The 27,235-nt window shown below is 45.1% G+C and overlaps 1 protein-coding gene across 1 annotated transcript in view; it reads left to right on the top strand.

Annotated features, from left to right (window-relative positions):
* Positions 1 to 1,050: 1,050 nt before the first annotated feature.
* The window catches only part of SPATS2L (spermatogenesis associated serine rich 2 like), a 61,479-nt gene continuing 35,294 nt past the window's right edge, over positions 1,051 to 27,235 (top strand). The window contains exons 1-2 of the mRNA XM_065637641.1: positions 1,051 to 1,148; positions 17,574 to 17,646. The gene's annotated coding sequence lies outside the window, so the exon portion shown is untranslated. The remainder of the gene's footprint in view (positions 1,149 to 17,573; positions 17,647 to 27,235) is intronic.

Below are 27,235 nucleotides of genomic sequence, written 5' to 3'. Positions count from 1 at the left end.
CTCAGGATTTAATGCAAAATCCAAGGTCAGTGCTCTTGACCAGGCCATCTCACTTCTGATAGAGCCCAAAGGCTCCAGCGGGGATATTTAATTGTTGTTATCATTTTACCTTTATCGATTAATAACTTATGCAGAGCAACCAGGGGGGTGGTCAGTAGGTCAGAGAGGTTCTCCTGCCCCTCTGCTCTGCCCTGGTGAGGCCTCATCTGGAATATTGTGTCCAGTTGTGGGCCCCTCAGCTCCAGAAGGACAGGGAACTGCTGGAGAGAGTCCAGCGCAGCCACGAAGATGCTGCAGGGAGCGGAGCTTCTCCCGTGTGAGGAAAGGCTGAGGAGCTGGGGCTCTGGAGCTGGAGAAGAGGAGACTGAGGGGTGACTCATTCATGGGGATCAACATGGAAAGGGGGAGTGTCAGGAGGATGGAGCCAGGCTCTTCTGGGTGACAGCCAGTGAGAGGACAAGGGGCAGTGGGTGCAAACTGGAACACAGGAGGTTCCACTGAAAGATGAGAAGAAACTTCTTCATGGTGAGGGTGCCCGAGCCTGGAGCAGGCTGCCCAGGGAGGCTGTGGAGTCTCCTTCTCTGCAGACATTCCAACCCGCCTGGACACCTTCCTGTGTAACCTCATCTGGGTGTTCCTGCTCCGGCGGGGGGTTGCACTGGGTGAGCTTTCGAGGTCCCTTCGCACCCCTGACATTCTGTGATCCTGTGAACCGCACACGCCAACGTGCGTTGACCGCAAGGTTCATCTGCCCTTCGGCATTCACAGGAAGACGACGACCCAACGGTGGGCGGGGCCGCCGCGGTGGGCGGGGCCGCCGCGGTGGGCGGGGCCGCCGCGGTGGGCGGGGCCGCCGCGGTGGGCGGGGCCGCCGCGGTGGGCGGGGCCGCCGCGGTGGGCGGGGCCGCCGCGGTGGGCGGGGCCGCCGCGGTGGGCGGGGCCGCCGCGGTGGGCGGGGCCGCCGCGGTGGGCGGGGCCGCCGCGGTGGGCGGGGCCGCCGCGGTGGGCGGGGCCGCCGCGGCCGTTGAGCGGGGCGGGGCGGGGCGCGAGGCGTGTGGCGGTGCCACAGCCGCGCCCCACCCGCTACCGGCCGCCGCGGCCCGCGGCTCCGCAGCCCCGTCCCCGGTTCCTGCCGCGGCCGCTCCAAGGTAAGGCAGCGCCCTTCCCCGCCCGCCCCTCGGCGGCACCTGCGCGGAGGAGGGCCCGCCGGGAGTTTCCCGCCGCGCCGGGGAGGGGGAGACGGTTCCTGAGGGGGCGCGCGCTGACGCGCCGGGGGTCCCGGGCCCGGCTGTTGGCGGCAGCGCGGCCGGGCCCGGCCCCTCACACCCCGCCCGGCGCCGCTCGCCCTCTCCCGCAGCCCCCGGGCGCCGAGCTGGGGGGCCCACTGCCCGAGCTGGGCAGTGCTGGGCCGTGCAGGGCTCCTCGGTAACAGCCGGGGCCGGCGATGATGAGCCGGGTCCTGCCGAGCGCAGCCGCCCGTGCCCGCCGCGCCAGCGGCCCGGTGGTTCCCAAACGCCGCCTCCCGTTCTGCACGGGCTGGGGACGGGGCAGGGAGCGCGGGCAGCGGGGACGGACGGGGCTGCGCCGCCCTAACCCACCCCTTCGAGGGGTTGTTTCACCTGCAGCAAGGTAAAACGCCACTGAGGCGGTGGGGCTGTTTTATTTAGGGAGTTATTTTAATGTGTGTTATCTTTCTTACTGTGCGTGGAAAAATTTAATTAGCTGTGGAATTCGTCGATAAGCAGTGGCAGCTGGCAATGTTCTTTTATTCTCTGTCAGAGTGCAATGCTCTCTTTGAGCTGTAAGTAAATAGTGTTAGCTTCTTCCCCACCCTCAGCCTCATCGTCCCAAGATGTGAATTACTTATGCTACCGGATTAATTTTCTTTCAGAGAGCTAAACGGTGTCACAGAAAATCCATCTATTTCATTCCAGGTCACATTTCCCTAGACTGATTTGGTTGGTTCCAGCTCAAAAATGTGCAAATGCTTTATGTGCTTCAAGGCAACTAAGGACCTTCTGTGAGAATTCGTTTCTGTTAATTTTTAAATTTCAGTTACCAGTGTATGTATAAAGCATCTTTCTTCTGCTTCTTTGAGCTCCTGATGCAGCCATAAAATATTTTTCAAAAGGTGATGATTCAAGGAAGGAAAACCAGAAACTTTCTGAACAGAAAGTGGAAAAGACTGCTGCATGCAGGATGTCAAGGCTAACTAGGAATGTATTTGCACTGGCCGTGAAAGAAATCCTGGGCGGTAACCTGTTGAATGCCGCTAACTAGAGTGTGTAAGCTGCCGTGAGCAGGACGCTGCGCCCTTGCCACAATTGTTCCTGTGAACATGGTCAAACTGTGTAAACGCAGAATGATTTCCAGTTCAAACAGGTTGATGAATTTTGTGAGGCGCCGTCACAACCTGCTGGAGCTGAGCGCAGGCCGTTAGGCTGTGAGTGTTCTCCTGCTAATTGTGTTACGGGAGTTGGAGGAGTTTGGCCTTTTATGAGAACAGCCGGACCTGTTAAATGTAATGAGACGCCAATCAAGATAAGGCTTGTACTCTGTCAGGTGCTGTATAAGCATTTAAGGAGGTAAGGTCACAACTCTGGGAAATGTACTGTGTAAGAAAGGGTTATGATTAACATGGAGTAAATTAAGTACCCTTCAAAATGTTCAGAGTTATCCTTAAGTGAAGGGTCTGTTTTTCACCGTGCTAATGCCCAGGTAGATACCTTAGAAGGAACATGTGCTTAGGAGTTACTGTTCTGACATGTCGTAATGAGCCTAAAAATTGAACCTGGGCATTTCCAAGTACTTCCTGTGTTGAGGGAAGTTTGGTTCTGAATCGAAATCAGTTTTTCTTATATAGTCTTTCTTTCCCAAACACATGGAAATGAGGCTATGTCAGGACACCTTCCTGCCATTTCCCACATTTTAAGGAAATATCTGTCTGGAACTTAAATCAGTTCGGGCCTATTTTTAAGAGAAACTGGAAGATTCCAATGACCTGCAATGTGTTTTATGTTTTCTTTGAGTTTTCTTCTAGCAATGGTGGAAGTATCAAAGCTCTGCCTGTCAGCAGTTGTAGGCAACCTGTATTTACTGTTATACTTGCGCTTCTTTTCACCCACACTTGTTGCCTCTGTTGTCATTCTAGAGAGGTATTTCCTACTTTTTTTTCAGGGCCCATGACCTAGAGGTCTTTGGACACTGTTAAGTAGTGCTGGTCATGCAGAGTACACAAAAAATCCTCAATCATTTTCTCAGAGCAATCTGGCCTGGTGCTTTACACATCCAAAGGAAAGATCAAAATCTGGTTTTAACCAGATTGCACTGGAGGGTAAAAGTAAAGCTGTGTAACGATTTGGAGCAGAAGAGGTTTTGCACAAAGACAGAAGGTAGCAAAATAACCTATAGCTAACTGTTAGTTATAGTTAACTTGTAGTAAATATTAAGGATTTTGTTGTCCATGTTACTTTGGGGAAATATGACCCATACCTATGGCTAGTGCCAATGTCTCCTCCATGTTTTTCTGCATTATACCAGTATACCACAGTTTCTCTCCTCTTCTTCTTCCTGCCTTTTTCTCCCTCCTCAAATACTTCACCAGCTTTCTCTTGCAGTTTTCTCCTTTGTGTACAAAAATGAATAGTAGTGAAATAGTTAACTTTGACAGAATTTGGCCCTGAACTTCCCTGAGATGAGCAGGGGACTGTGCAGTTCACATCCCTTTGCCCTGATTGTTTCTGAGCACCTCGAGCTTCAGGGAGATGGTGCAGCATTGGTTTGCCTCTACTTTGCATTTGCAAGATTCTTGTTCAGTCTGGAGGACGACAAGCTCATGTTTGTATTACAGAGTGTGAGATCCTGGGGTGCACAGTTACCTTGGGGATGTATTTGGCGTGTCAGGACTTTAACTTCCAGTATATATATCTGAAAGTAGCCTCATGGGTGATTCCTGCAGCAAAGATTTTGGCCCTGGTAGTGCCACCTTGTAACATGCCAAGACCAGCTCCTTGCCTGACTTAATTTGATGGGACGGTCAGAAAAGCTAAAACCAGCTGGCACTTTGACCTATGGTGTCTGCGAAATATTTTGCTTGATTTCAGGAGGCTTGTGGGAGCACAAAAAATACAAATTCTGGGATGCGACAAGGAACTGGAAAATAAAAACTGACATATTTGGACTGTTTAGTTTCACAGTATGTGGGTGGAACAGATGGGTGAAGAGGGCAAGTCTGACAGCTGTGACTTTTATTTCTGAATGGAAATGCACTAATTCCCTAATTCTGGATATGGATTAGAAGAAAGCTGGTTTTGCTTATTAGCCTCCACTGTCTTGCCTGCTGAAAGTTTATCTATGGGAAACTTGTTTAGAAACTCTGTAATGAAATAATGTGTAGAAATCCCGTTGTGTGTGCACATGGATTTGTGTGCAAAACCGGAGAACTGAAAATGTGATTGGAGCAGGTGGAGAAGTGAAACATTCCTTATTTCTGAGAAGTCGTCAGCAGGTATAATTAACCCTTTTTTGTCAGAGACTTCAGAAACAGCCTTCAAAATTAAAGGGTCAGATATATAAAAATACACTTTATGGGTGATGTCCAATTTACTCAATTATTAAAGTGATTATTAAGCAACAGACAATGCTTTCACTTATTGTCCTAGTGCAAGTATTCTTCTACTAGATGTTGTAGAAAAGCCTCTGATTTTCTGTTTAGACAAGGCAAAACAGTACTGCAGACCCTAAAGGGTTTTGGAAGAAAGTCAAAACTCTGCATGTGTTTTAAACTTCTCTTGTAAAACAATAATATAGAATGCCTGCCCATCTTTTTGTAATACAAAAAAGACTAATCTAAAAATATGCTCTGTGTATACATAGTAGGAAAGGGTTGTGGCATAACATTTTCAAAGCCTGTTCTTTTCTGAGTTTGCTCTTAACTGGAGCTGTACAGTTCCTTCAAAAAACATGAGTTACAAATGAATTTGTAATACTTTGTGACTCCTTGTCCTTTTCCTTCAGACAAAAGGCCCTTTCAATCGATTGCGGAACAGCCACCGATTTTCGTGTGGTCCTTCAAGAAAAGGATAGTGATTGGCCTTCATAATAGACCTTTCAGTACTGTCTCTAGTGGTTTGCTGACTGAAAGAAATGCCGATGGCTCTGCGCTGTGTCCTGTGTTTAGATTACTGATGAATCTAATTTCCCAGGTGTTGAACAGGTAGGAGTTCAAATGGCAAAGAGGCCTCACCTGTGTGTGAGTACCAATGTGCTGCTACGCACAGTTGGGGACAGACTGCGGCCTGTGTAAACTGGTACACTTTTATTTGATGTTCATTGACTGAAGGCCCGTTCTGTTTCTTTTTTTTTAAAGTGGTAACTTAAACCTGGTGTTTCCATGAACTCTTCTTCTAAGAGAGCGGATGCTGTTTTATGTTCTGAGTGGCGTTGAGCAGTGTTATCTGTTTGTGCTGGGCACGGCCAAGTGGACTGTGAGTGTCGTTTCTTTGGAGGTGACTGTTCTCGAAAGTTGTGGATGTGTTTTGAGGTAGCATTAGAGAAGCTGCTCCCACCGTTGTGTTGGCAGCGCCGTCTCCCTGAGCTGTTCTCCTGTGCTGCTGAGGCCAACCTGCCAGGCAGCATTCCAAGATAAACACCCCACGTTCAGGGCAGGTGTTTGTTGTCCCAACCTTACACAAAATCCACGGAAGTATTTGTGGTGTTTGACTTTGGAACAGCACCAAAGGATAGTCTTTGTGCTATGGGATGTTTCTGAATAATGGTAGCTCTTCAGGAGCCTGGTTGATTTTGTTAGAAAGCTGCAGAGCTTGCCCTGAAGGTTCAGGGCTGGGGTGTCCACCTGGGTGATCTCCATGGCACGTGGCTTTTATTGCTGCTAAAGACTGATGCTCGCTGACAGCTAATGGAGCGGCAGGTCAGGACTTGAGCCTTTCTTACTGGTTTAGGTATAACTGCCAAGAAAGAGTATTTGGGCTTTAGATGACTCTGAGCTCAAGCATGTCCTCAAATGGTTGTTTCAGACTGAACTACTTTCTATCAATACATAGAAACAGCTTTCAGTATGTGCTGTCCTACATGTTTCCAGTTTGTGGCTTCCACCTCTGGGCTACACTTAAACTGTCCACTTTTAGTAAATTACAGTGCTGTGGGTAGTTCTCTCTGTAAAATTAAATGCAGCAAAAGCCTTGCACACGCAGTCTGGGTGTGGTGGTGCTTTTGAGTGTAGTCAGAGACTGTGTTTTATACTAGTGATGGAAAAAACTACAGGTCCCAAAATGTCATCACTATGGGGCTTCTCCTTTCTGCGTTGATGGAGGGAATAGCTCTCTTGTGGCCTGTGCAGAATTTGAGTTAGTGATCTTTAGGACTTGGTCTGAACGAAATGTTGTTGGGTTTTTGGGGGTTTTTTTTGTTTTTTTGGTTTTTTGGGGTTTTTTTTGTAATTCTATTTTCCAATAGTAACTTAGCACTGGCTAGAAATAGTTTTGAGTTGGCTGGTTTGTGAAGCTGCTGGCATGAAGTTGTGCTTTGGTGTTAGGATCAGAGCTTGTGCTCCTTGCTCTGAGCTGGTGAGAAGGATGCTGTGGAGATAGACACTTGCACATACTTGGGTGGGGAGAGGCTTCCCCAGCTGTTCCCACACCTCCTGAAGTTTCCCATGTACCGCAGCCACTTTGGAGCTACAGTGAGAGAAGGACAACTCCTTAAAATCCTCAAAGATCTTGAGGTTTCTTCCTCCACAATAGCCAAATTACATTGTGTACAAACACAGTGAAAGCCAGAGAAGACTGGATGGTTCATCTGGCCAACGGAGAGGCAGCCGGGTCTGAAACATGAGGAAAGAACAACAGGAAGGAGTCAAAAGATGAGGTGTAGTATCAAATACACAGAGCTGTAGCGTGGTACGGCAAGAGGTGTATCTGCCCGCGGTGCCCTGGGGAGGTCTGCAGCACGAGGAGATACAGATGCACCGCAGCGGCTGCCCTGGCTGTGTGAGGAGAGTTCCCGGGGGCTCGTAGTAGTGGAGAGAGATGATGATGGTGGCTGGAAGAGCCCTGGTGAGGGAGGAAAGGCTGAGGAAGGTCCCAGGGGCTGGAAGGAGCTCTTTCACTCAAGAGGGCACCAGGATTTTGACCGTGGCTCTTTAGGTACTCAAGTGGGAATAGAAGCTTGTGAGGAGAGGGTGAAAAGGGGGAATGACAGGGAATGTCCTTTCTGTGTGATGATAATACAAGATAAAGGCTTCCCTGGCCCTCATGGGGTTTTTTTTTTGCCATGTGGTTAAGTATCTGATGGAAATGATGGGTTTGCAGCAGTTCAGCTGTTACTGTTTTAGAACCTGATTCTCTTGGGGTTTATGCTCACTGAAATCTGCAAGTATGGAGTTTGGCCCATAGTCATTGCTTCCTTGTCACTCAATAAGAACAGTTCTCCCTTTATCTGTTGCTTAAACCCCACACCTGTCTTTAATATCCTTGCTCTTGTGCCTTATTGACCTATATATGTGATTCTTTACTGAATTACTGGTGGATCAGAAGGTTTTGCAGAAGCCTAGAGAACATGGCATAGAGTTGATTGTGATAGCTGCACTGACTTTTTTTTTTTCCTAATGTAGTAGTTATTATTTTATCCTAAAAGAAGTAAAATAAACATACAAACAGATGTGTTGGGAAAACCCTGAGCTGAGCAGACAAGCAGCTTTACATCAGAAGAGTTCTGACTCTCCAGTGTTTGTGTGAAAGGGGACTGTGGAAAATGTCATAATTTTTATGGCACACGCTGTAGACAGGAAATCCTCAGCATCGATGGAGTTACACTTTTGTGATACTGGTGTAAAACCAGTATCTTGCCTTATAATACTTTTTAATATTTAGATTAAATTCTCCTTTTTTGTTGTGTAGTTATTTTTTCTGTTAAGTTTACTGGGCTTTTTGATACAAGGTAGTTCTAATGGTGTACTATTGGGTCTGTGTCACGGCATGGTCTGTAACCTCGTGATTTTTTCTGTGCTGAGACACACAAGCCCTTCACAGGTGTGAAACAGGTGCAGTCTGGGTCCTCTGCAGCTCAGTTTCTGGGCAAGGGGTATTGTGTCCATGTGGTGCTCGCTCCTGAAACTTCTGCCAGTTCTGCGGGACGGTTCACAGTCCATGGAGTGTGTGGTGGTACCTTCCAAAGCATTTTAATGAGAATTGCTAAAGAGCACAACTAGATTTATTAAGCTATAGCAAGGGGAATCATCTTGCAGTTGCAAGGTCTATTAAACTGCAAAGAGGTTGGTCATTAGCATTGTTGCATCATGTTGAAGGAATGAAGCACTGTAAATGCAATCATTTATTAAAGTGAGTGGCACACCTTTAAACTATCATTCAGTACTTCAAATGGATAATTTCTGCTTCCTTTTGGACAGCAGCTCAGTCTGATATTAAAGATTTATTTTCTGTAAATTAAAAACGAAAAAAACCTTTGAGATTGCTGTTACTTCTGACAAAATTGTGTGTTGTGCTGTAGTGCTTATTCTGGGCTGAACTTGGCCTGCCAGGCTCCATCTCCCCACTGAGCTGCCTGTGAGGTTGGAGCCTGACTCTTCAGAAGGGATTGAACACAGGGCAATGCTCAAGCAGCATTGGAACAAGGGCTGTTCTCTGCAGGGTCAGCAGAGCCAGGCAAGGACCCCTCATTGGGAAATCCTGGGCTGTGCTGAAGGTGCGTGGGGCCGTGCGTGGCAGCGAGGCCCTTGCAGAGCATGGCAGGCGCAGGAACCGCCAGCTGCTTTTGGGGGGTTTGTCTTTTCCATAATAGGCTTTGCCTTTTGCTAGTTCAGGATTTTGGGGGGAGGGACCTCAGGGGCTGTTCTGCACTGTATTTCTGGACATTTTCAGATTGCAGTACTGCAGAACTTGGGGAAGGAATCTGCTGTTAATTGAAATGGAAAATACAGGGATACACAATGTAGGCTCTTGAACAGCAGATGGACTCCTTAAGGGACAGGCCATAAATTATTAACCCTCCATGTTAATGCAAATGTAGAAAGGTACCCGTTCGTGGATTGAAGCTTAAAAAAACCAAAACCAAACAACAAAAAACCCCCACAAGCACCTAAGCTCCACCTTCCCTCCACCCCAAAAAACCAAACCACCACCACCAAAAAAACCCAAGCACAACAAACCAAAAACCAGACAACCTCCCCAAAGTATATAAACGAAGTGTGTGTAGTTAAAGGAAACATCCAAAGAGTAGTCGGATGGCAGTGATGGGATGCGAATATATCGGCCATTCATATTCAGCACTATCTGAACTCTACTATGTAAGATTTTTGGCACGTGTGATACAAGGAAGTCTAAGATGTGTATGTATGATTTGTCATGTTATACCTGGAGAGATCAGGATAGTACAGTTTGCTCTGGTCTGTGTGACAGTTTTAAATTTTGGGGTAGCTGCTTCTTTGAAGGAATCAACCCCATTTACCCTCCCACAGCTTGATCCTGCCTCAGGACCAGCCAGGAGAAGGAATGGGGCCCAACGCTTGCCTGTTCCTAGCTCTCTTCCCGGATTGTTTGGAGCCACTATTTCCACATTCAGGATACAGGCTGGAACTTGGAGCCATCCAGGAGTCTATTTGCTTTTGATTAGAACACAGGATTTTTTGTTGTTTTTAAAACAAAACATGGGGGGGGGCGGGAAATGTTTTTTGCTTCTAAGTGGCTAATGAATCCGGTTCAAGAACAGAACTGGTAATACTGTCCCAACCATTACGCATTAACGGCTGTGTGATAATATTCATGTGATTACTGACAGATGTAAGCATTCCTCTGGGAATAATGAGTTGAAGTGTTTGGAACCTCTCGTCACTACACCACCAGGCCATCAGCAGCAAAACACTCCCACAGAGAGCACATCTTTCAGAACGCTCACAGAAACGGCCCTGCAATTCCATTTCATATGCAACGTGTGCAAAGAGTGGGGCCAAAGCAACACCTCGACCTCTGGACGGTTGTCTGTGTCGCTAATGAGCGTTAGCCTCTCAGTAAGAATTTATCTTGCGGCATTAATTCTTTGGAATTGTACAGGAATTGATTTGGTCCTGCCCAGCCCTGGCTTTGTGGGCTCCCTTGCTGGGACTTTACCTTGGTCAGGTTCTCTATTACTCTTTGATTCATTGCAGGGTTTTTTGTTGTTTTCTTTTTTCCCGTGATATCATAGTTGTCAAATTTAGGTCAAAGCGGTATCTTAAGGAGAAGCTTTGTTTCCTGAAGTCTCTTAAATGTCAGACATGTGAGAGGCACCAGCTAATGACATTTCTGGTAAAATGTTGCACTTCATATTCTAGTACAAGACTTTATATTCTAGTTCTGTCTTCAGGCTTTTAAGTTATTTCTAAAATATTGTTATTTTATATGGTAATATAAAATAACTATATGTTGATATATTTTTATATATATACTTAAAGTCTGAAGGTTTTCCTTAAATTTCAGTGATCTTTTAACTTAACCATAAGGCAACAGTGCTGAAGGAAGATGGTTTCAGCGGTTTCATGTTTGTTCCGTAGCAGGCTAATGTTATGTACTGTGTTCTGTGATAGTTTGTTTCTTTTTTGCATTTGCAGCACGTTTATTTTAGGGGGTGGAGACGGACAGATTGGTTGTGCACTGAGTTGTTTCTTTATTCCTTCCCTTACACTGGAAGTTCTGTCAACAATCATAAAGAATTGGGTAAAAAAATGGCCTCTAACAAAATGAAAAGTGGCTGTTTTGTTTTTATCTGCTACCCTTTTTAAAATATGAGAGATTAAAATAATTGTTTCCCACCTACCACACCCACATATAAAAAGTCTTTCCCATATAAAAAGCATTTGTATTGCCTTAAAAAAATTCTTGGAAAAAATAGTTTCTTCCTATCTCCCTTTACTTTCTCTTCAGAGAAGATGTAATTAAAAGAGTCATTACAGCGTGTAATGTTTTGAAAGTCTTCTACTCTAAATACGAATTGAAATTACAATTTTAAGTCTGCATTATTTCTCTTATTCTTTTTTCTTCGAAGCTCACTCCTGGAAATCATGTCGTGCCTCCAGTCAATTCTGCAATTATTGTGCAGCCCCCTCCGTTCTACCCAAGTAGCAAAAATCTTAGGAAAAAGACTGGAAAAATAAGTGACATCAATGTCCTGTGAGTTTGTGAAGCTAAACCCAGCAGCAGTCTGATAGCTTGCAAAGCCAAGCTTGGGTTAGAGATGGTAGCTTGGCCACGTTGCATGCACACAATGTTTTCCGTGCAACTTTCAGTCATAAAATGTAACGTGTTACTTTTTTTAGCGTCCCATAAAATAAGCAGACTCTGTCTTGTGGGTGAGTGGATATTATTGGAACAAACTTTGCTCTAGGTATCTCAAAGGCACTTGGAGCAGAGGTGCCAAGTCGTCAGTCAGTTGCTGAGGCTCAGTGCCAGCAGTAAATACGTGTTTGTTCCTAGGAAAGTAAATACAGACAGGAATTCTGAATGAATCCCTGCAGAAGGTGCTATGCCAAACTGAGGCAAACTGATTTCCTTTAGCATCGGGTGTATCTGAGTTCACCGAAGGCATTCCAGATTTGCACTGGCACTCACTTTTATCCAGATTCATTAGCAGTAAAGAAAACCAAGCTGTCAAGCTGTACTTCTGCTTCATTTTAGCCAAGTTCCTTCATAAGTAAAAGACTGACACAAGCGCTTCAGCTGCGCCTGGGCCAAAATATTTTAAATCGTCAAAGATATAGTAAGTTCCAATGTGAGAAGTTTGCTCCAAGACTTAGGGGGTTATTTTGTTAGTCGCATGCCATTCCCATTAAAAGACTGCTGTGACACAAGTGGGGGTTTCTGGAGGTTTCGTGTCGGGGCTGAGGGCTCTGCCTGCTTTGGGATGGGAAATACCGCAGAGGAGTGAGATCGCGTTGACGCCCAGGACTGAGCCTGACCGACGTCCCCTGGCTAAGTTTGCTCCTCCTTCCTCTTAAAACTTCAAAAGAGACTAGAGATATATTCCCATTTGTAAACTGATTTCATTATTTTTCATTATGATCCTATTCTTAGAATTGGTATGCAACAAGAAAAGAGGGCATTTCCCCTTTCTAAATGGACAGAAATAGGAATTGGAGTTTTATATACGAAGGAATACATAATATCTCGTCCCAGACACCAGTGTCATTATCACAGTCAGTGTTGATGGCAAGTTTTGCTGTTCACGTTCCCGGTGGGATGTTGTTTTCACAAGCACGGTGAGGTTGGCAGCAGAGCAAGTCCCCTGAAGCCCCCTTGTCTCTGTGTCCCGCTGTAACTCGGAGAGGTCATCTTTAGATCTGATCTCTAGTGGGGGCTTTTTGGTGATTTTGATTCTCATTTATCGTAGTCTCTGCTATTGGGTGGTACACAGTAAAGTCCAGTAATGACTGGGTATCAGTACCAGGACAAGCTGTAAACCTGTTCCTCAGCGTTGAGCTTTTTAATGCACCCCGTAGATTTCAAAATATCTGCGTATTAAGCGCATGCTTGCTACAGCTGTACTGTGTGGCTTTTGGTACTGAGCTCACTGCCTTACCTGTGATATTAAGCTACTAAATTGCGGCATAAGCTCAGCATCCGCAACCGTGATGCATTCTCCACCACACGCTGATTATGTTCAGCAGATAGCCTTTGTCTCCTAAAATAATCCCTCAGTTCAAAGCACATGCACTCAGACATATTTTCTCTGCCTACTGCTTACTTGGATAAGCAAATAACTAGCTTTTTGAAAAAAAGCATCGTTTCCATAGTTTTGTTCCTCAGAATACAATTATGTCTTGAGATGTGCCTACAAAAATATATGTATTGGTTTTGTTTTTAAGAAAATGTCTATTTTGATTTTGGAGCAATTAAAAAAAAGCTTTGTAAAGTGCGGATAAAACCCATTTGACAGAGTGAAGGCAGAACTGATTTTGCTGAAGGGTGCAAAAGATGAATTTACTGCTTCCTTCTGAAGCTTCTGTCCTTCTGTTAGGAGACAGATCACAGGAAGGATGTGCCAGTCTGAGAATAGTGATGATTGCACTTCAATTGAAAATGAGGGATTTCAACTGTCATTAATCACAGAAGCTGTAAAATGCTCACTTGTCGTGATTTGCTGGAGATGAATGGGAGGATAGTTTTTGTCCAGAAAATGACATTGTGGGTATTTTTTGGACTTTAGCTACACTTTTTGATTGTCATTTAGAATTAATTATAAGGTTATGTTCTGTGTAAACTAGCATATTCAAATTGACATAGGTCCATAATGAGTTTTCTGTTAAGTCTGTGGAGGTTATTTTTGACTTGTTAATACTTCTGCTGAGACACAGTATTTTTGAGTTGCCCACCCTCAGTAAGACAGAGCTTTCCTGACAGATTGACCTTCCAATGTGCAAAAATGGTGAGTAAAAACTGCCAGGGGAGGAGGTAGATTTCACCCCGAGGCATGGAGAGGCCATGGACTGTATGGAATCTATTTCGCCTCTTCTTGGGATCTTGTGGCCCCTTAATTGTACAAAAATGGAGATGCTGTGGCTCCTCTGGGCGCTCGGCATACCCTGGCTCATCGGGGTGTCAGTGACTGTCTGAACCAGGGCTTGCCAGCTTTATGGTGTTGCTTGGTTACCATCAGTCCCACAACTCTCAAATAAAGCAAAGCAAATGTAAAAAAAAAAAAAAAAAAAAAAAAAAATTGGTTTCTATTTATGGGCTTAGGCTACTGTACAGATCCAAACAAAACAGAATTGTAAATCCTCTGCAGCTACTTTAATGATCTCTTTTTTTTTTTTTCCCTTAAGTATTCCACTTGGCTACTCACAAAGGCATTCTATTTTAAATATGTTTTCCAGTATATTGGGCTACTCCTAGGGTTCTGTACAAACTCCTAAGTTCAGAAGCTGGAATCCTGACTGGAAGAAAGGAATAACAAATAATGGCTTGTGTTGTTGGGCAGTCTTGCTAGCTCCAGCTGGGATTCTGCCTTTTCAGATATATTTTATGTGCATCCTCAGTTTAGGGCAGGGAAAAGGGCAAAGCTTAGTTTGAAATGTTTGGGAATATATTTTTAGTAATGATAATAATGGAGAACTGTCATAACCATTTGGCTGAGAATCTCCTGTCATTTTGTGAATATTTCCAAATGTAGCTTCAGAAGTCCTCTCCTGCCATTAAGGGTATAATTTTGGCATGTGGATTCATGTGGTTCAGGGAAAATTCTCATCTTAAATCCATTTATCTGATGTTAACAAAGTCTACAGACACTCAGAACTGAATGTAGCGTAGGTGCATGTTGTCATCCCCATTCCATAGAAGAGTTCTGCAAAATGGAAAGTAAAATTTTTTATCATCTTCAGGCTGAGATAACTCAGACATTCTATTGATAAGTTACAAAGGAATCTTTATTTTAATGAAGTTAATTCCCCAAATAAGGCTTCTCTGGGAACGTGCGGATGGGTTTCCTGGTGAACAGAGAGCTCTCCGTAGATCTGCTAGGGTCATTAGCAATGTGCCTGGAGTTGGTTACAGAAACCTTCTTACTGTTCCTGAGAGTGGAGAAAACTAAAATAAATGGAGATATCTGTGAGTCGGCCAGCCATCGAGGAAAAATAAACATCCAAGTAAAACATTCCCAGCTGTGGAAAAAACCTCTCCCATCTCGGAGCCGTATGGAAGGTGTAGGAAGCAGACAGCGGTTCTGTAGGAAGTGGAACTTGTAAAGTGTTGCCTTACGCTCCTGTCTGACGGTGTCTGCTTTAGCAGGGCCTACAGCTCCCTCCTCCAGCCATTCTGGGGTTCCAGTGGGCCCGGTTCTTCTGCCAGTGGACTGAGAGAGGTTTCTTACCCAGTGAACTACTGGGTGTTTGGCTGTGTGCTGTAGTCTCCAGTGCGGGATGGCTCACGTGTGGCGCTGTTACAGCTCCAGTCCTGGCAGTAGGAATTGGATGAGGCCCTTCCTGCTTGGGGAGGAAAATGTCATCTGGCATTAAGTCAGGAGGGGTCTTTTTTGTATGAAAATAAAAATCACTTGAAGAATTGACCTTTCATTATAGTGGGAAATTGCCTTAAACGTTTGCAGACATTAAGCAACAGTATTTTCTTTGATAATACAGAAGTGAAAGAAGTTTCCTTCTAAGTGTTGTACCTTTACTCTTGATTTCCTTTCTCTTCCCTTGAGTCATTGTTTCCTGCATAAAGTTTTCTTTGATAATATGCCATGGAACATTGAGTAAGGACAAAATGGTGAGATAGGAAAGTAACTAAATTATGGAGACATGTCCCATAAGAATCCTTTTTTTTTTTTTTTTTTTTTTTTCTCCCAAGGTATTACATATCATTTGGTCCAACTTGATAGACGTGTTATTGTTTGGAAAGAGAAAACCTTTACAATATCCAATAAAACTTTTTTTTTTTAAATTTTACAATGGCATGTAGCTGTGTTGGTTATCTTTTTTTACTTTACATCAATTCAAAACAAACTTTTGAATTCAATTTTTTCCTTGTGTTCCTTTGTATTTTAAAGTAGTCTTTAATAGCCCTCAAGTACAAGAATTAAAATTCTGACTTGAAGAATTTCATACCAGTGACCGTATTTCACACCTGAGGCCACATCAGTAAATGGGATTCTGAGATTACTTGTCACTTTGGTCTTCAATATTTCATAAAGTTCAAGAGGACAAAAATTATCAAAAGATCTCGCTGAGCAGGGGGAAAAAAGAAAGTCGTAAAACTCTTCCCATTTGATTTTTTTCAGATTTTAGTTTTCTGCTGGAGTTGGAGAGGAATCTCTCCCACAGGTTGGGCTGGAGAAGATCAGACCCGGGGTTTAGCAGATGGTGGTTTATGCAGGAAAAAAGCAGCATCAGTGGGTACAATAACATGTGTGATACCACCTGCAGACTACAGACATGAGTGGAAGGAGCTAATGTCTGTATGTAAGAAATGCCATAGCTGTTGGGAAGATTGCTGTCTTGCTCGGCCTCAATTCGGGTGCTTGCTCGACAAAGGGAACGCACAGCATCTGCCTCATTCTCAGCCCTTGGAAGGGAAGCAGTAGCCAGGTTTAGGCCTGGCTTGCCCCAAAGAGCAAAGCGCTAGTGGGGCTCTTCCCCAGGCCCTGCTCAGGGGTTGTCCCTCGGCAGCGTTCCAGCCCTCCGTTCATCTGCATTGTGCCTCTGGGGCAGATTTCAACACCCAGAAGTGCTCTTCAACGCTGGGACCTGTGTGCGTGCTTGTATTTCTTCATCGAAGCATCGCATTTTAAATCTCTCTATTCATTCTTTGATTTTGAACAGAACTGTGACTCGGCAAGCCCTGCAGAAATGTGTGTTTAGATTGCAATGGACTTTCGGACTGTGAGAGCCTTTGTTGTGGGAGTGTGTGTGGGGTGAAGTGCTTCAGGAACACCTGGCAGTTTCACATGCAGAGCAATTAAGGACTTTCTGCCTTGCTTTAGAATAAGACCTGTGACTTACTGGATTTTTGCTGTCTAAAACCTCACTTTGGCAAAATATGTCGCTTTAGCAAGGACAAAATGGATGGAACAGGACGGCGGTTGCATACTTTAGTCTATTACAGGGAGCGAGTATTTTGTAAGACAGAAGGAAAAATAAGTCTGCAAAGACAATCCAGTTGTAGTGGCTCAATAGAGGCTGATTTCAGCGGTTAGGGTGTTCAGAAAAGTCATGTTACGCTTTCAGGGTTAGCTGAGGGACTGCTGAACCGATCTCCTTCCAAAGCAAGCAAGGACCAGTGCGCAACTCACTTAAGTAGCAAGTAGAAAGGAATAATTTGTGTCTGGCATGCGTGGTTAAATCATAGGCCAGTTCATGACTGCTTTCTCCTTGCAGCTGCCAAGAGAGCACAAAACTGACCCATTACTTTCCCCTGCAACTGAAATTGGGCAATCAGTTTCCATTCATCTGTCTGTGGACACAGGCATGCAGCTGCCCATGTGGTTATTTGTCTCTAACTTTGGGGAGAGTTCCTCCACAATGTGTGTGCAAATCGGCAAAGGTCGTGTGCTGTGGGCGAAGTGCTGGTGTCACTCTTTGGGCTTCCCTTTGTTTCAGCCGAGTTGGTGTTCTTGAGATGGTACTGTTGGAGAATGACCCCACTGAAACTGCACTGATGCTGCTCAGAGGGGTTTGATTAGCAACTGCTGATTCACTGGAACTCACACCTGCGGCCCTCTTGCATTAATGGGTCGAATGGTTCGCATCCCCTAAGGTTTATCGTCACATCCCAATGTGCTGGCTAGTTTGAGTTTCAAATAGGAGTTAGTTTTAGAAACAGGTTTGTTTTAGCTGAGAGCATTGCAGGCGTGGTCAGGAATGGGGCTAACAACAAGGCTTAGGTAATTGCTGAAGCTTGCGTGGCAGGGAAGATAAGCCCTGTAAAAATTGGTACGGGCATCTATGGCACCCGCACATGTTGACCGTAGCAGTAGGGGGTGAGAGGTGTTTGTTCACAAAACCCTCCTATAAGGAGAGGGCAGTAAAGTGAATCAGAAGTAAATTAACTAATTGCTTTCTTTTTAAATTGCAGCTGTCTTTTCAAGAGATACAGTCTACTGGAGAAGATAGAAAAATAAGAACAGAAAGTGAAGGCATTCACAGTGGTAAGATGACTTTTATATCTCTTTTTGCTCATCATTGTGACTGGCTAAGTTCAGAAACTTGTAAGTCACACTTTCAACCTATGTGTTACGACCGAGTTCATCAGGTTTCTTGAGCTATCCTGCTAAGGCTGATCATGGTGCCACAGCAATCACGGGAGGAAAAGAAAGAGCCAAATGCAACACTTACTAAAATGGTGCTTTCTAAATTCCTCACTGTGAAGCTTTGACTTCTTCCAAGGACACAGATCAGTGAGTGTGCCCGCTTTCACATTGCACATGTGTGTGGTGGATAACAAATAGAACAGTTTTTTATTTGTAGATCTATCAGATCTGTCATTTGTAGGTCTAACCCTTCTTTCACCAGGGCAGTGCAGCCTATTTGAACATCTCGGAAGCTGTTTTCGTTCCTGTTTTGTGTGCAGAATTTATCTTGCACCACTCCAGATTAATTTATTTCCTTTTTCTTCCTTTTCTGTGTCATTAAGCTGGTCGACTCATACTGTGTTGTCCTACTGCTTCTCCTCATTGTGTTTTTAATGGTTCAAACCGCTGTGAAGATGTATCGTGGTTTATAACTGCAAGTGCTGCTGAACTGGTATTCTGAAATCATCTCACACTGAGTATGTTGCAAGGTGATGTTCAGAGAATGGAGGCAAAGGGCAGCTTCATAGTGATTAAAAAATGAATTAGGTAAAACTATAGAGTACCAAACTGAGAAACGGGGTCTCTGCAATTGCCTCAGTTCAGAGGTGCTCTGAACCCAATGTTTTCGTTTTGAATAAAATATTTCTTTAAATATATCAAGTAGTTTCTTTCGCTGTTTTGTCTGAAAGCAGGCAGCTCCTCTCTGTCCAGCATGTTGTGAAAGCATAAGCTCAATCTGTTCCAAGCCTTAGTGTAACAAGTGGGGTGATGACTTCAGCACGCTGTGTAATTCTACCGGGGACAACCATTTTTTCAAATGGCTTTAACATGCTCCAGTTTACTTGCGGCTTAGGACATCTTGATTGTGTTCCCTGTGAATAGCTTCCTGAGAAATCTTTAGTGAATCACGTACTACCTCAATTTTATATCTGCCAAATGAGATAACAGTACTCCTGCGCTTGAGTGTGGGTGTCGGGGTGGTAGATTATGTATAGAGGTTTGTGAAATGCTCAGACATTATAATAAATAGGCAGAAAGAAGACTCATTTGCTTGTTATTTGCTGCATGCACCTCGTTTCTTTAGCGGAGGGCATGAACTGTTTCTTAAGGATTTCCTTTTTGCTTGGAACTTTTTTTTACACAGAGTTGCTACATGGCAAAATTAGAAAGCTTTTGGTGCTGGGAGGTTTACAGAGAGCGGCTGAATGGGATCAATCTGTTAGCTAATAATTTAGTGTGCTAAACTCAGTAGCCATGAGCTGTGTGACTTCCTCAGAGGAGAGAAGGAAATAAGATACGGATGCCCAGAGTGGCTCTTACACATCTGCTGATCCCAAGTGTGGCCAAGTACGTGATGAAATATGACTTGTCTGGCTCCGAGCTCTGTTTACTACAACAAAGTGACTCATGGGGTCAGTTCCTGCCCAGACCTTGAGCGGTCACACATGGCCTGCCTAGAGAGCAACATACCTTGGGAGCATCTCCAGCCTTGTCAACGGGGATTTCTCAGTGCTGCTCTTCAATGATTTCAGTGAAAAGATGGTAGTTTTTCAGCTGTACTTGGTCGTCCGCATCAGAATAATGTCTTGTGGCTCTGAGAATAGGGAGATTGTTGCTGGTTTGTTAGTGAAGGTCCAAATTTGCAAACCAGATCATGTACTTGGAGGAGCAGTAGTTGGGAAGCCAATGAAGCCCTCAGGCTTGTCAAGGGTTAGTTTTCCAGCCCTGAGAAACCTTCAGGTTGCTATTAAAAGATGGTTGGTGTGTGTAAATGTTCTTCCTGGAAATGAGGCCAAAATTTTTAATCAACTCTGAGAATCTTTTCCTGTAGGCTCTCTCCACTTCTCTACCTGTCAGTAAAACGATGATAATAAATTTGCAGGGTGTGGAGCGACCCTTTGGCCGGTCTGGGTCGGCTGGGGGGTGGTGGGAAACAGCAACGGCCTTGACGGGGTGTGAGAACAGCTCAGCAACAGCCAAAACACGGGTGTTATCAGCCCTGCTGCGCCGCACATCCCAGCACAGCACCCCAGGGGCCGCGGGGAGGGCAGCCGAGTCCAGCCCAGCCAGGCTCAGGGCGCTTTCTTCTGATACCGCACTAAAAAACCAGTCAGCATCAGCACAAAATCCTGCTGCAAGATCTGAAGGACAGAGTTTTCTTGATGAAAAATGTTTTCTTGCACGTGCGGGTGTGACATTTTCATTAGGATCATGGGCACTTCTGAAACAGTTCAAAAATATCCTAAGAATGTGCTGAAGGTCATTTTTCTCTGGAAAACGTCTCAAAAACATGCGTTTAAGTTTCATGAATTCAGTTGCACTTAAGCGCTGCGTGTTCAAGCTGACTCTGTCCTGCAAGGGCAAGTCTGGTGTTCATGCTGGGCAGATTATCTCAGAAATGGGTAGTTCTGTAGTTACGTATAGATGCATCTTGTTACTGTCTCTGTAAATATGTAATTTTGTGCCGTAAAACAATCAACTCTAGAAGTTTTCTGAGGTTGTCTGCATTTATCATGAGATTGGACAGCTGAAATTCTTTCAAAACTAAAACATTAAGAATTAGAGTTATGTGATTATCCTAGGAAATTGAAAAATAAAAAGATCTGAAGTAGGAATGAAACATTAGTTCACTTCTAAAAAGAAAATAGTGAATCACTTAACTGTCAGTGTTCCTGTTCTTCCCTGCAATGCTTTATTTTTGATCATGCATGCTGCTGCCAGTGAAAAATAACTGGCAGCTGTGTGACACAAAGAGCTCAAGAAATAATTCAGCTTGGATTTCACTGATCACTTTGATCAAGAGCAAAGTCCAAACCAGAAAGCTGGTTGAGCTTTTGCAGAATTTGCTGAGGAAATCATTGAGGTTAAAAGAGACTCGAGTTCTTGAAGAGATTCTTCATTTTTAGGATGTTTGGGCTGCTCTGTTGTTACTGCTGGCCCTTCTTTATTCCACTTTTGTTAATATCAAGGTGGATAAACATTTGTTGCTGGTGGTGAAAAGCATCACAAGGGCTTTGGAGAATGTATAGCAGGGTCTACCTGCGAGAGTTTGAGGTGGCCATCTCCAAATCTCTTAGCTTGTGATCGGAGCGAGTAGTTTTTCTTCAGTAGTGCTGGCTCGCATGTGGAACAGGTTGGAGGGATTGTGGATATCTTTATCCTCGGCAGCAGAGGAAGAAGCGCCTTCTCTGAGGGCCGGACGATGGAGTGTGTGTTCTGCTAGAACGGAGGAGCGAGGCGGTGATGTGCGCCCTGTCCAAAAGCAGGGTGTACGTGGGGATAAAGTGGTGAAAGAGCTGTTGTATTTTCGCTCTAACTGCAGTTCAAGAAGAGCCAAGGAATTCCCTGTTTGCTGTGCTCTGATTGTTCGCAAGGTGGCCAGACCGTCTGGTCTCAGTTAACGAGCAGAACCCCTGGAAAAATAACGCTGGGTAAAGTTCAGCTCTTGGACCAGTGCTACCTGTGTCAATATTGTTGGGAACTCTGCGTATTGAGGGAAAACAGCCAGTGGAGCTGAATCTCATCCTGTGTAAATCGGTTCTCAGGAGTCAGACACTTAAAGGCCGGGTGTTGAGGAAGCACCTTTGCCTTCCCTTAGGCTGGCTGTGGGAGCGGGAAGCAAAGGCATGGCTGCCACAGGGCCTTACTTGGCAGGAAACACCGTGCTCCGGTCGGCTCTGACCGCGCAAGCCACCGTAACTTCTGCTTTGATAAGCTGAACTGTGCTTGTCCCAAGATTTGCTGTGATTTGGGCTCTCTGGGGAAGGATAGCTGGCTTGTAGGGAACTCGATCAGTTCTTTGGAGAAGCCTTGTTCAGCAGAGGTTTGAGAAATGTTTTGGTTATGATGAAGTAACTCAGCTCGCCCGCAATAAACCCCCTGTTTGATTGGAAAGTTCCCAGCGCGCCCAGTTTATTGTCTGCCAGTTGTTACTGCTTACGGGTTAGAGCAAGGGGAGATACTGGGAATAAGCCTTGCTTAGTGGTCACTCTGCTAACTGGTGCACCTACACACAATATACAGGAGCTTGTAAGGGCTGTTGGAATGTTGCTAAGAGCAGTGGGAACAGATATTTAGCAGTGAGGGCAACTTTGAAGTTCCCATATAGAACACGCTTTTCTGTGCCATTATGTGAAACGTGTTGGTGTTTGCCCAAGAAGCGGGGTACGGCATCCTTCAGCACGCTGCCGGCTTCAGCGGGGCGCGCATTGCTGGGGACTGCACGGCAGAGCTTAACTTGCTGCTTTCGAACACGAGATTCTGTGGAGCAAATATTCTACAAAGCTATGTTTAATATTCCTTTGCAGAAATTCTGGACAGGTGCGAACTAAAGGTCTGTCTAATGTGCCACGGATTTTAATTCATGGATCATGGCATGCCAAAGATCACCTAAAATGCTTGGGCAAAAACAGGTGAGCGGAGAAACGCTCTGACTATATATCTGTGCTGTACAGTGTAAGTGATCTTACCTGGCTCTGAGAAAAGTACCCTCAAAATAAAACATGCATTTATTTTCTTTAAAGTGTTCATCAACAGATGAACAAAATACCTTCTTTTTCTGCTGTTGATAAAATTACTTCATTTGCCGTCTGCATGTCGGATTCATTTCCACGGCTAGTCGAACAGCTTTCTTTATCGGGACTGTACTTGCCAAGTTAAGAAATCTGTAACATTTTTTTAAAATGTCCCTTATATGCCTGGCTAAACAAGGGCCTCAGTTCATGCGTGTCGGGCAACACTTCGTAGACTATTGACCTTCAGAAGCGGAACGGTTTGCTGGCTTTGTCTCCTGACTGCTGGGTGGGTGTGGGAGGGGAGATGGGGAAGGTGCCCTTGCAGATTTTTGGCAGTACACAGTCTGTATTGATTGACTGTGCTTTTACAATTGGGATATACCTGGATATAGTGGGGTTCAGCTGAAAATTAGTTTATTGGGGTTTTTTCCTCTAAAAAAGTGCAGTTCCAAGTCTAGTAAATACTGTAATAACCGCTGGAATGTGTAATAGCAATTAGGTTGAAGGACCGTATGAACAATAAGCAATTATAGGTTAACTTTTGTTGTTGTTTCCGGGAATACCTTTCGTTACCATAGGAAATCGATGTTTTCCGGGGGCAGCAGGGGAAGGCTGGCGTTTGGTGTGGATCTGGGAGAGCAGAATGCCAGCTGTGTGGCTGCCCGTGCTGGCTGGGACTCGGGGTGCTGCTCACAGGGGAACCTGTTCGTCGTGGGGATACAGCAGGGCATCTCCAGAGAGGCACTTGGACACTTTTTGTAGAGTTTTTATGTACGTACATTTTGTGTGTGTACATATCTATAGATAAAAATAGTTAAAAATACTGTTCAAGGAAAAACGTCTTCTTCAAAGGACCTATATAGGGCGACTTGGTCTTAGAAAATAAATTTCAGTGTTGAGTTTTGGAAGACTGGCACATGTAAATGAAGTACTTACCTTCAGATGTATAGCCTCACTGGCTCATAAAGTATGCTTTGAACATACGTTAGTCACCTGAGGTCTAGCTGCATTAAGGCATTTATCAATTTTCATCAAAAGCACTTTACTTCAGGGAGCTCGGGTCAAGTTCTTCCTTTTCCCAAGCTCCAACCTGTGTTTGCTGAGCATCAGCCCTGCACACCGAGCAGCGGTAAACTGGCTCTTTGGAGATGTCTGAGCGAGAAGGAAGGAGTGTGGATTTAGAACACTTAGTAAAGAAGGCTGAAATAGGAATAGCTCCGGGACTTCCTTTCAACTCAAGATCTATTCCAAAATGATGAGAATTTGCTATAACAATTACACTGTACAAGTCTGCTGGCATGCCATTCTGACCCGAAATACGGTCCAGCGGTGAAGGACTTCTCATGACTCGAGCAAGAACGACTTGGAAGATAGTACCTAGTTTGTGAAAACTGAAAGTTAACCTTGTTTGTTTGTTTTGCAGGAGATTCATGCAAAGGTAGAATTTGAGTAGATTTCAGTGGTCTTTATTGGCACGTTTAACCAAGAGGAAGAGCGAGACCGTGATGTTTCTTTTGGCAAGCATTGCTGTGGAAAGTGAGCTTTCCCAGCCTGAAACTGTCTTTCCAGATCCCCCATCCCTCCCTTCCGCATATCGGAGAGGACTGTTTTACTGGCCGTGTGCCTGAATCCATCTCTTCTGAATTTGGTTCGGCTCTAATAATGAGATATATGTAGTAAAGCCAGGAATTTTGGACATCTTCAGTTGATGCTGAATCAAAGTGATGCTGTTCAGATGCTCCTCTAGCATGCCAGCCAGCAGAATACAGGTGTGATTCTAGAGAAATTCCCCTTCTCTTCTTCGGAACGGCCCAGGGGTTAGAGCACGCTTGTAGTGTAGCTGGTGCGGAACAGGCACTAGATCCTCCAGATATGCAGGCTGGACACGTTCCTTCGTCACGGGGCTGTTGGGATGAGGTTTCTCAGTCCTTTCCATTTGAGCTGCTTTAGTTTATTTGAATAAACACTTATCAGATGGCAGGCCTGTCATTCCCCACATATCCCACTCTCACCTCTGTCCCTTCTATCTTCATAGAAGATAGGTCTGTGGTCTCGCAGCTGTGGATTTTATAGTGTTAAATAACCTGAGTTCCTGATGCATCACTGCACATTTTCCAAACTTTCATGCCTTAGTGCCTGTTTTCAAGCAACCAGTCTGCAAGGCTGTGGTACCTCCGAGACATCTCCTGCTTTCTCAGATTGTAGTGTCAATCGTTTCGGAAAACCTCGAGCAGGAGGTGATAAACGTTGGGGGAGCGTCAGCCTCCTCTCTAGGAACCCAGACCCACACGTGGAATCAGTGAGACGCTGGATTTCCTGCATCCTGCTTTGGGCAGCGCGGTGACCGTCGGAGCCGAGCAGAAGGGAGAACACTGGGGCAGCCGCTGCGGTCTGGGGTTGGGACAAGCGTGCCCATGGGACGGCAGTGCAGCGGGCTCTGGACGTGGAGACTGTTCTGGAATGTGTTTGTGTGTGCGTTTAAAGAAAAGGATGCTAAAGGCCTCGGTTATCATCAGACTTACCCGGAGGCACTTAACCACACTGAAGGGGCTGATCTCCAACTTCTGCAAACCGGGAAATACAAAATGGTGGAGTGTTCCATTTCTGGATACAATCTTTAGAAAGGCATAGAACAGTACTGGAGAAACAGCAGTTGTGTGTTAATTACGTTGTACATAGTTTCTACTAAGCACGTTCATTTATAATGACACAGAGGCTAAAAGGACAGCTTGGAGGACAGTTGTTAACCAGTGTCAAGAGCATCCAAGACATTGTTTCTGCATTCATTTTTTAATTACTGTATTTACCTTTAGACAATAGGCTACAGCAAATAGAAAATCATACCCGTTGCAGTTCTCAAGCTAGTGAAGACAAGTGTCTGAATCTCATGCTGTCTCTAGTAGATTTGCAACCACAGCAGGTGGGCTTTGTGCATAGCTTGGGACACTAACTTGTGTAACTATCTATCATATGCATGCTCATGTTTGGCCTTTGAGCTGATAAGCTGATTTTTTTTCTTTTTCTGTTTAAATAAATTCTGAGTGAAGACCAGAAGAATTCTTCTCTGAAATACTTGAATTTTGGAGGCATACTTTTGCAGTCTTGCCAGTCTTTCTCATGCAAAAATGTTAAGTTAAAACCACGTCAGAAAAGGTGTGTTCATCCCCATCTTCATCTGAATTTCTCCAGTAGTATCTCTTTATAATAAAAGACAAAGACGAATGTGGAATGGAGGCCATGTGTCTCTGATTCTGCTGGATGTGGAAGTCTGCGGAGAAGAAAATGTAATAAAATACACATGGATAGATAGGAATCCCATTTAAAAATGAGATGTAGTTCTGTAGAGGAAGGAGCAGTGCAGAAGATGAAAGCATCGTGCAGGCTGCCACAATCTCAGTAGATACTTAGCATTTACATCTTATTTTTTGAAGTCGGCTCTAAAACTGTGATTACTTTGTTCCCCCTGTACCTTGCATGTTAGGATTTTGGAGCTGGGGGATTTTGAACTATTTGGAAATGAGTAAATGATCTTTAAATTAAAAAAAAAATAAAGTCCACATTCTGGGGGGTTCAGCCTGGAGAACAGGAGCTGAGGGGGGGAGACCTTCTGATCTCTGACCTGCCTGAAAGGAGCTTGGAGCCAGGGGGGGTCAGGCTCTGCTCCCCAGGAACAAGCGCCAGGACCGGAGGAAATGGCCTCAAGTTGCGCCAGGGGAGGTTGAGGTTGGATTTAGGAACAATTTCTTCCCCAAAGGGCTGTGGGGCATTGGAACAGGCTGCCCAGGGCAGTGCTGGAGTCACCATCCCTGGAGGGGTTGGACAGACGGACATGAGGTTCTCAGGGACATGGGGCAGTGCCAGGGGTGGGTTATGGTTGGACTCCATGATCTTGAGGGGCTTTTCCACCCGGAATGGTTCTGTGATTCTGTGAATAAGGTCTCCGTGGAGCGAAAGGAAGGCCGGGGTCAGCACAAGGTGCCGCAGATGGTGCAGAAGCAGAGAGGGGTTCAGAAGCATTGACAAGAGGTGGGTCAGGCCTGGGGTTCCTGTTGTGCTGGGGCAGGGCGAGCATTGTAAAAGGAGCCAGTTGGAGTGGGCAGGTGGGGAAACTTGTCATTTGGGGCATGTAGGAGACTATTAATCTGTAGACCTAGAGACGGGAAACCCGACACTGGATTATTCTCTACCGTTTTGTGGGAAATTTTCCGTTCCCTGTTGCCAAAGATATAACTTATCTTCAGATGCGAGAAATGGTGGAACAGGTGTCACATGCAATCTCCTCCACTCCGATAGCGCTTACTGCTGGAGTTTTTTCACAAATCATATCTCTCTGGCAACACTTACGCTTTCATAAACTCCCTTTCCTCTCTGTATATTTGCAAGGAGATTCTTTTTCGTTTTGTTGCAGGGAGCACATTTCTTCTTTTTCTGATAGTTTCGGAGTCTCAAATGTGAATGTGCAGCTGGCAATTGGCAGGTTTTGCAGCGGGGACAGGGCACAGCCGTGGTCTGGTGATCCTCCGCTGCCGGGGACGCAGACAGTCCCACCCATTCAAAGTGCTGTGTAAAATGGGGTGTTTGTCAGCTCTGCCCCTCAGCTGCCCCGCTTCGCTTTGGTGGGAGCTTAAACCGCTGCTGAGTAACAGGAATCACTTCATTTGGTGGGCGAGAGAAGGAAGGCTCTGCTAAACTTCATCCGGGCTTCTCTGCAGCGTTCCCTTGAAGTGCCTCTGCTATATTTGTGTCTTTTTGTTGTACTGGAATGCTTCGTTTCACAAGGCAAGTAAAACGTCTCCTTTGGATGTGTGCAATAGGTAGAGAAATAACACCGTTCCATCAGTGATTGAGGTCAGGATGCCACGAGCAACGGAGAGTCATCTCCGATTCCAGGTGACGCGTTTGGAAATAGCGATCAGAAATTAATGACCTGT

This window comes from Caloenas nicobarica, chromosome 6 (genome assembly GCF_036013445.1).
Source record: "Caloenas nicobarica isolate bCalNic1 chromosome 6, bCalNic1.hap1, whole genome shotgun sequence".
Lineage (NCBI taxonomy): Eukaryota > Metazoa > Chordata > Aves > Columbiformes > Columbidae > Caloenas > Caloenas nicobarica.
Note: the sequence above shows the minus strand (reverse complement) of the source record. Positions and strands in the feature narration are given on the sequence as shown.